This window comes from Puma concolor, chromosome D2 (assembly GCF_028749965.1).
Source record: "Puma concolor isolate L17-30 chromosome D2, mPumCon1.1.hap2, whole genome shotgun sequence".
In the NCBI taxonomy this organism is placed as follows: Eukaryota; Metazoa; Chordata; class Mammalia; order Carnivora; family Felidae; genus Puma; species Puma concolor.
The window spans coordinates 55,982,091-55,990,767 of NC_141677.1; the positions used below are offsets into that span (position 1 = coordinate 55,982,091).

General features: G+C 43.1%; 1 non-coding gene across 1 annotated transcript; it reads right to left on the reverse strand.

Moving 5' to 3' along the window:
* Nucleotides 1-8,129: 8,129 nt before the first annotated feature.
* LOC112854926 (U6 spliceosomal RNA) lies at nt 8,130-8,235 on the reverse strand. Its single transcript, XR_003222999.1, has one exon. It is a non-coding gene; the product is annotated as a U6 spliceosomal RNA (small nuclear RNA).
* Between the last annotated feature and the right edge of the window lie 442 nt (nt 8,236-8,677).

Below are 8,677 nucleotides of genomic sequence, written 5' to 3' on the forward strand. Positions count from 1 at the left end.
TCTAGGAGACACTCTGGATTCCCTCCTTTCTCTCAGTCATTTCCAAGCAAACCTTGTCAATTCCATCTTCAAAACTCATCTTAGATCCCTCCTCTTCCTGCTATTGCCATTGCCACGCTTCTAGACCAAGCTTCCTCCAGCCCTTGCCTAGACTACTAGCCCCAACTGGCCTCCTTACACCCACACTTCCAACCCCCCAGTCTCTTCTCCCTCAGGAACCAGGATACTTCTTATTTATTTTTATTAATTTTTAAATTTTATTTATTTTTATTTTGAGACGGAGAGAGAGCACGAGCTGGAGAGGGGCAGAGAGAGAGGCAGAGAGAGAGGGAGGAGAGAGAATCCCAAGCAGGCTCTGCACTGTCAGCACGGAGCCCAATGCAGGGCTTGAACTCACGGACTACGAGATCATGAGCTAAGCTGACATCAAGAGTCAGTTGCTTAACCAACTGAGCCCCCAGGAGCCCCCAGGATACTTTTTAAAAGTGTAAATCTGATCATGACTCTCTCCCTACCCGAAGTTGAGTTCCCAGAAGCACTCCCTGAGACAAGGATTCATGAGCAAGTATTTTCATTAAGAAGTGCTCCAGGAGGAACCAGTAAGGGAGTGGGGGAAGCTGAACAGGGAAGCACAAGACACCAAGCAAAAAAGAAGCCTGGAAGCCTGCATTGCACCCAGAACTTTGTTTCTGCTGAAGACAAGGGCCGGGCTTTCACACTCCTATTCTGCTAGTTGAGTCCGGAGCCAAGGAGGGTTAGGAGCTCTCTGTGTATGTGGGCCAAGAGCTCCAGCGACCCAAGGGTTACCTTTGGAACTAAGTTGCAAGAACTGGTCCTTTTAGCAAAAGTGCATAGAAGCTGGGAGACAGGAACACAGAAAGCATGACAGGGACCCTTGGCAGAACACTGACTGGGTCCACTCCAGTTCCTTCCTTTAGTTCCTATCTCAGGTCCTCCTCGTTCATTTCCTTCGTAACACACACACTGCTTTGTAAGTAGTTTATATAATTATTGGTCTCTCTCTACTTGTTTATTGTCTGTTCTCCCCACTAAAGTGAAATCCCTGGAGTGTAGTGTGTATGTTTGTCTTGTTGCCCTTTGTGCCCCAGTCTCTGGAAAAGAGATGGCATATTGTGGATCCTCCACAAGAATTTGTACGAGTGGACGAATGAACAATGGGAACTTGGTTTGGACATCTTCAGGAATGGGGAGCTTCTACAGAATAAAGTGGCTATAGAAAACCTCAACGGAAAGCCTGTTCCAAGACTGAACTCTACTCTGCTTCCCTGTCACAGCAACCGGTCTCCTCCCTGGAACAACTCAAGAGATCATTGCCTCTGCCATGTCAGTCCCTTAAATATCCACCCACCTTTCTGACTTTCTCACTTCTAGACTAATCAACCCAGCTCCTCCAAAGTTTCCTCGTATATTGGGGCGCCTGGGTGGCGCAGTCGGTTAAGCGTCCGACTTCAGCCAGGTCACGATCTTGCGGTCCGTGAGTTCGAGCCCCGCGTCGGGCTCTGGGCTGATGGCTCAGAGCCTGGAGCCTGTTTCCGATTCTGTGTCTCCCTCTCTCTCTGCCCCTCCCCCGTTCATGCTCTATCTCTCTCTGTCCCAAAAAAATAAATAAACGTTGAAAAAAAAAAAAATTAAAAAAAAAAAAAGTTTCCTCGTATAACATGGGTTTTACAGGGTTGGCATCCATAATTTTACTAGTCTGAGAAAATTCTCTTTACATATCTACACAACGCATAGCCATCTGTCCCCTACCACACTGAATACACCCAATCTTGGAAGGCAAATTGGGTCAAGCCAGATAAGAATTTGGAGAAGTGAAACTGAAGATTACCCAGCCAGGGCTCCAGAATCAGCAGACTCAGGTTTGAATCCCAGATCCACTTATCGTTAAAAGACTGCTCTTGAGCAAAATACTTAATTTCTCTAAACCCCAGTTTCTTCATCCATACAATGGGAAGAATAAAAGCACCTACATAAGAGTGGGAGCAAGGATTAAATTAATAAAACAACAGATGTTAACCACTTAGCAGAGCACCTGGCACATGTTTCAGGCCTGCAAGCTTCCCCAGACTTTACCTCTGATCCAAGAGCTCTCCTTTTTCCCAATTAAATCCTCCTGCTAACCCAGCTCCATCTCAGACACCTCTGTGCTCCTTCAGTCATGATGAGGCTTGCAGATCCTGCATTCAGATGTTTTTCTGGCTATTTTCTCCTCCTCGCTCTCCAATTCTGGATTCTACTTCTCCTGCTCCTTGCTGCTCACCCATATCTACCACATAGCCATTGTCCCTTTCCTTCTTATTTGTCCTTCTTGCTCCCTTAATTCTTTCTTGCTTTTTGTATTTCCCCCCCATGTTTATGTCATGGAAACCTAACCAGAAAGTCATTGTTTTTCCCCTCCTCCTCTTTCTTCTCTTTTCCATTTTCTATTCTGCCTCCTACCTGGGTTCCAGAGAACCAAGAGGAAATGATCAACCTGGTGACAATAAAATCAGTACATGCCACTTCTCTCACCACATAGTTATTTTAAACTACAGGCCATTTTCTATCTGCTTCGGCACAGACTGAGTGGTAAAAACCAAGGTTGAATGAGGAGCCAGCAGCAATGAGGGCAGACGAAAAACAGGAAGCCCTCTTTCCCCCTCACTTAGGCATATGCTTCTCATTCTTTTGTTTGCCCTCTGCATTGGTACACTACAGTGATAGTTGTCTGTCTTGTTTTTTACTTTAATGGAAATGCCTTTAATGTTTTGCCATTAATTATGATCCCCACCTCCCCATAGGCTTTGCGCTAAATAGTCTTTAGCTAATGGGGAGAGTTCTCTTCTATGTCTAATTTGCTAAGCTTACGTGATATGTCATTGTGGTTACGAGGCTTGAGTTTCTAGGTTGGAAGTGGAGCACTGAAAACCAGGGAAGCAGGGTGATAAGTAGGTTGGCTTGGGAGGTATCCCAGGCATATCAGAAGAAAGAACTGAGGCCGAGTGGGCAGGCTGGGGGACGACGCAGCATCCTGTCCTGAGGGACTGTCATGGTACTGCGAGTGTTCCTCACACTTGCTCTCAAACTAACTGTGATACTGCGATTCAAAGACTCTACCGGACCCTTGAGAGTAGCAATGACAGAACTTGGCTCCAGTTATAGTTCTCATTTCTTCTTTTATTAACTTAAATAAGCAATTCTGGATTTTCAAGAAGCCTTTGGAGCTTCTTGAATTGGAACAGATAACTGAAACTTCATCCCTTTCCGCGTGAAAGCTTTTCGGAGGTGGATCTGATTCTGGTTTTCCATTCCAATCAGTTGCGGTGAAAGCCGCTTTTTGTTCTTGCTGTGGGCAGATCAAGCCTCTTTTTTCCCCGTGATGGAAATTCAGGAAGGAAACCAAATAATTCCCAACAGAGACAAGAGCTGACCACAGTACCATCCAAAAGGGCTTTTAAAGATTTCAATCTTGCATGTGAGAACATTGGCAACCAAGGTTGGTTGCTCACTCTACATTGTCAGCTTGACAGAGATGTGGTCCCGCCATTTTGAACAGGAAAATCTTATGACGGAGAAGACGTTGCAATCGAAACATTGCTGAGGTGCACTTTAACACGGAGAAGCTTCAGTGAAAGTGTTTGTGACAAACATCCAAAATAAAGTACTAAACATTCATAGATATTTGTCAACAAACCAACCTTAACATTCTGAGGAATCAATGTAAGGAAGGGATGTTCTAAGCCAAATCACACAGTGTGGTATTTACCAATAGTTATTCTCTTCCTATTATATGGTGGCTTTGTGATTTTTTTGCTTTGTTTTTGCCATGATGGATGGAAAATTTGCCAGTCTGCTCCTGGATCACCAAGAGTTGACTGTGGTTGACTTCTTTAATTAGTTCCACTCTTAACTGAAGAGGGGTGAGGAAAGTCAGTGCTTAGCAACCTGTCATAAGGGGAAAATTTAAACCAACTGGTAATGTGTCAGACAGTTTTAGAATAGTCGCAGAAGGTGACAAGTAAATAAAATCTATGAGGAAAAGTTGAAGGAACTGGCATACCTCAGCCTTAAAAAGAGAAGGTGACAGGCTAATACAGTGACTGTTTCTACTCTAGTAAACTAGATCATTGACACACTCCCAAAACACCTTCTGTGCTCAGCTGACAAGCTGCACCTTCTGTGCAGTGGAAAAAGCAATGGACTTAGCTTAGAAGAACGAGGCTTCAGTCCCACTTCTGCTGAAAGGTGACCTTGGCAGTTTCCTTGTCTACCTCAGTTTCCACCTCTGTCAAATTAAAAAGTTGGACCACTTTGGGGTTCCCAGCCATGCCTTCCTTTAATGCTCTCCAAAAGAAAAATGCTTGAACATTTCAAATCATTCCAAAGAAACAGTACTTTTAAATTATTACATAATAAATGCATTTATTTAGTGATCAGAATCATTCAAACATAAATCTTACTAGGAAAAAGAATAATAAAAGAGGTGATGGTGATAAGAGTTTGGGAACCAGGCTGTAAGATACTCTACTGGAGGGACCACACCTGCTTCATCTTAGAGACCTTAGCAGACAGCACAGCACCCCCTAAAGTGCTCATTAAGTTTCAATCATATGCAAGTACAGAGAGACGCACAGTAAACTACTGTGTACCCATCACCCAACTCCAAGAATCTTTCCTCATGGCCAAACTGGCTTTTCTGTGATCCTATCCAAGTGACTCCTTCCTCTTTTTTTTTTTTTTTTTTTTTTTTTTTTTTTTTTTTTTTTTTTTTTTTTTTTTTTTTGAGAGAGAGAGACAGAGAGAGACAGAGAGAGGGAGGTGGGAGGTGAGAGATAGAGGGTGAGAGAATCCTAGGCAGGCTCCATGCTCAGGCAGAGCCCAAGGTGGGGCTCAATCTCATGACTGTGAGATCATGACCTGAGATGAAATCAAGAGTTGCTTAACCAACTGAGCCAACCAGGCACCCACCCCTGCAAATGATTTCTAAACCTCCTCACAGATTTTTTTGATGTAAGTTCCAGACATCATATAATTTCACCCACAAACATTTCAATGTGTCACTCAAAAGGTAAGTATTTTGTAAACACAATATCATCAAACCTAAAACAAATAGCATCGATGTCAATTCTGTGTTCAAATTTCCCTGATTGTGTCCTAAAAAATGTTTTTTAATGTTTCTTTATTTTTGAGAGAGCACAGCAGGGGAGGGGAAGACAGAGAGGGACAGAGGATGAAGCGGGCTCTGCACTGACAGCAGCGAGCCCGATGTGGGGCTCGAACTCACAAACTGTGAGATCACGACCTGAACCGAAGTCAGACGCCGAAGTCAGACACTTAACAGACTGAGCCACCCAGGCACCCCCTACAAAAAAATTTTTGTAAAGATTTAAGCTCTAAAGATTGCAATGGGATGAAATGTATATTAACTTCTGTTTAATCTAGAATCATACATATTCCTTGTGATTTACTTGTTGAAGGAACCAGGTCTCTTGTCCTAGAATTTCCCAAAGTCTGGATATTGCTGGTTGCCTCTCCATAGTATCATTTAACGTTTATCTTGTATTTCCTACAAACTGGTAGTTAGATCAAAAGACTTAATCTGGTTCAGGTTCTCCTTCTCCTCCTTCTCCTCCTCCTCTCCCTTCTCTTCCTCCTTCTTTTTTCTCTTCTTCTCTAGAATGCTTTTTGCATTTACACCGGGAAGGCATATAATGTCCTGTTACCTTTCTTTTTCTGATGTTAGCAGGCATTGATGATCACTGCATCGATAGATCCATTATTTCATTAAGATTGCAAAATGTTGGGGTGTCGGGTGGCTCAGTCAGTTAAGCATCCAACATTGGCTCAGGTCATGATCTCATGGTTCATGAGTTTGAGCCCCACATTGGGCTCTGTGCTGACAGCTCAGAGCCTGGAGCCTGTTTCCAATTCTGTGTCTCCCTCTCTCTCTGCTCCTCCCCAACTAGTTCTCTCTCTCTCTCACTCTCAAATAAAATAAATAAATAAATAAATAAATAAATAAATAAATAAACATTAAAAAACAAAAAAAAAAGAGTTGCAAAATATTAATATGCTAACTTCATGTTTTAGCTTCATTTCTTCATTTACTTCTAAAAAGAAAAACTTTATATCTGGCATATTTCTATACAGAAAAACTTCCCAATATCAACTATTTCACTATCCTGGCACACAGCTAGAAAAAGAACAGCAAAATAAATGCTATTTCTTTCTTTATTTACTAGTTTCAAAATAATAGGCTGCATGCCCTAGCATCCTTCAAAAGATGACAAAAGAGAGTTTGTTTTTTAAGCACTACTATGAAGTCATGGGTTTAAATATATTTAAGGAGTTTGAGTTTGATGGTTATGATTGTTGTGGATTATCCCATCACTGGCCAGTGGCATGGTGGGAGCCTCCAATCTGCTCCTGAGTCCTGTGGACCAACTGTGGTAATTTGGTAGATTCATAGTTTCTGTAGACTCAATTTTGGAGATAATCTCCAAGGTCCTCCTTAGTTAGCACTAGCCTCAGACCAGGAAAATAGGAGCCCTTGCCCTTGGCCACACATATTGTATACATTGAAACAAAAAGTATATTTTCTTCTTTTCAGGTCTCATAGGAAAGTTTTCTAAAAGGTTGGTAACAAATTGAATCAGGAAGGGAGGGGACATGTGTGGGCCCAACTGGTCCCCTCAGGCCAGAGGATGAGGGCTGAGGCTGCCAATGAGTGGGAGGGATGGGAGACAAAAGTCACAGCTTCTGCCCTGGGAAATCAAGGAAAGAGTGCCTACTTCAGTTTAAGTTGGAGCCCCAAGTCAACCTAAATAGGTGTCGAGACAGAACTTATTCCTCTCTAACTACCCTCCTGCCCTTCCCCCTTCCCCACTCTCTCCTGGGTTGGGTTGCTGTAGACTTGGGAGGCACTTAGAACTGCCTGGAACTCTTGAATTGAATTGGAAAAGTAAGGTGTGCAGGAGGATAATCTGCCTGCCCTAAATTTAGGGGAGCTTGACTGAGTCAGTCTATATCCTGGGATTGGATGCATCCAGCCACCACCCAGGGGCCTGGGACCAGCTCCTGCCCTGCTCTGGCATGTCTGTGGTACCTACAGCTCAGATGGCATGAACAACCCAGGGAGAACCTTATTACTTTAGTTTCCACATCTCAAAGCAGTGGGCTGGGGGAGAGAGAAAAGCTTGATTGGAGCCCAGGACATGAGTGGGCATAGCTTAGACATAAATTAAACATTTAGACATTTGGGCACATGGGACCGTTTGCATTTTTGCAAATGTTAGGGCAGCATTGGTCTTTCTGGCTGGACATTCCAAGTCAGTGTTTGGAGTCTAGTCCCTTGCCCCATTCTTCCTCTTCCTTTCTGAGACATCCTGAAAAGAGACTGTCTTTGGCATTATTGAATTATGAGCATGTTTAGAATTTGGCCTGGGGCTGCTGCTTTTCATTTAAGGTTGGTGGAAACCTGCAGTTTTGGAAGGGCATGGTGGCAGCACAAGGCACATTTTGGGCTCACCATAGTTTTGTCTTGTTTCAGAAGGGTCCTGATAACCAAGTGTGACCTCCCTCAATTGTCACATCTGTGTGACTCTGCCCCTAGGCCATAGCTGATTACTCTTGGTGCAGACACCCCATCCAAACTCTCATCTGAGAAATCCCGATGGAGAGACGCAGAGACATACATTTCTGAAGCAGTCACATCAATGGCATGAGGTGCATGGATGCTAGCTGCTGAGGTGTCTGGAGTTGTCCTAATTCCTTCCTTGCCTAGATCTTCTTTGTTAATCTCTTCCTTTAATTGAGTGACACACTCAACAGTCTTTGAAAAGATTATTTTTTTGCTTATTAGTTTGCGCTAACCCAAGTTAGTTCCTATTGCCTGTGAGTGCATGCGTGCACGTGCGCGTACACACACACACACACACACACACACACACACACACACACAAACACACACACAGAACCCTTAATTAAAACCATTGTTAGAAGGAGCACTGGGCAAGGAGCCAAAGCACCTGGATTCATTCCTTTACCTCTGACACCCCCATCCCTATTATCACATCTATCTCTATCTATCTATCTATCTATCTATCTATCTATCTATCTATCTATCTGTTTAAAATATGGAACGCTCACGAGTTTGGGTGTCATTCTTGCGCAGGGGCCATGCTAATCTTCTCTGTATCATTCCAATTTTAGTGTAAGTGCTGCCACAGTGAACACTGTCATCACATCTTTAAATGTCAGACTTATTATCCTCCCCTATAACCAGAGCTGAAACTCTAAGTGAAATAGAAATAATAATGATAAAAAGCAATGATGATAGCAATAATAATACCTGTAATTTCTTTTAGCACTTTTATACCAGGAACTGTGCTAGGTGCTTTACTTAAATTATTTTATGAACCGAATCCTCAAAAAAATATTGGCTCAAAGTAGCTTAAACATAAGGAAATGAGTTATTTTATTTGTAACGAGCAGTTCCTAGCAAGGGTAGCTTGAAGCTTGGTTAACTTAGAGGCTCATGATGTTATCAGGGACCCAGGTTCTTTCCACCTTTTTGCTCATTTGGCTCTGGTCTCCAGGGTAGTACCCCTCATGACTGCAGAATAGCTGTTGAATTTCCAGGAGCCACGTGGAACAAGACAAAGTTTAGCAGAGGGAT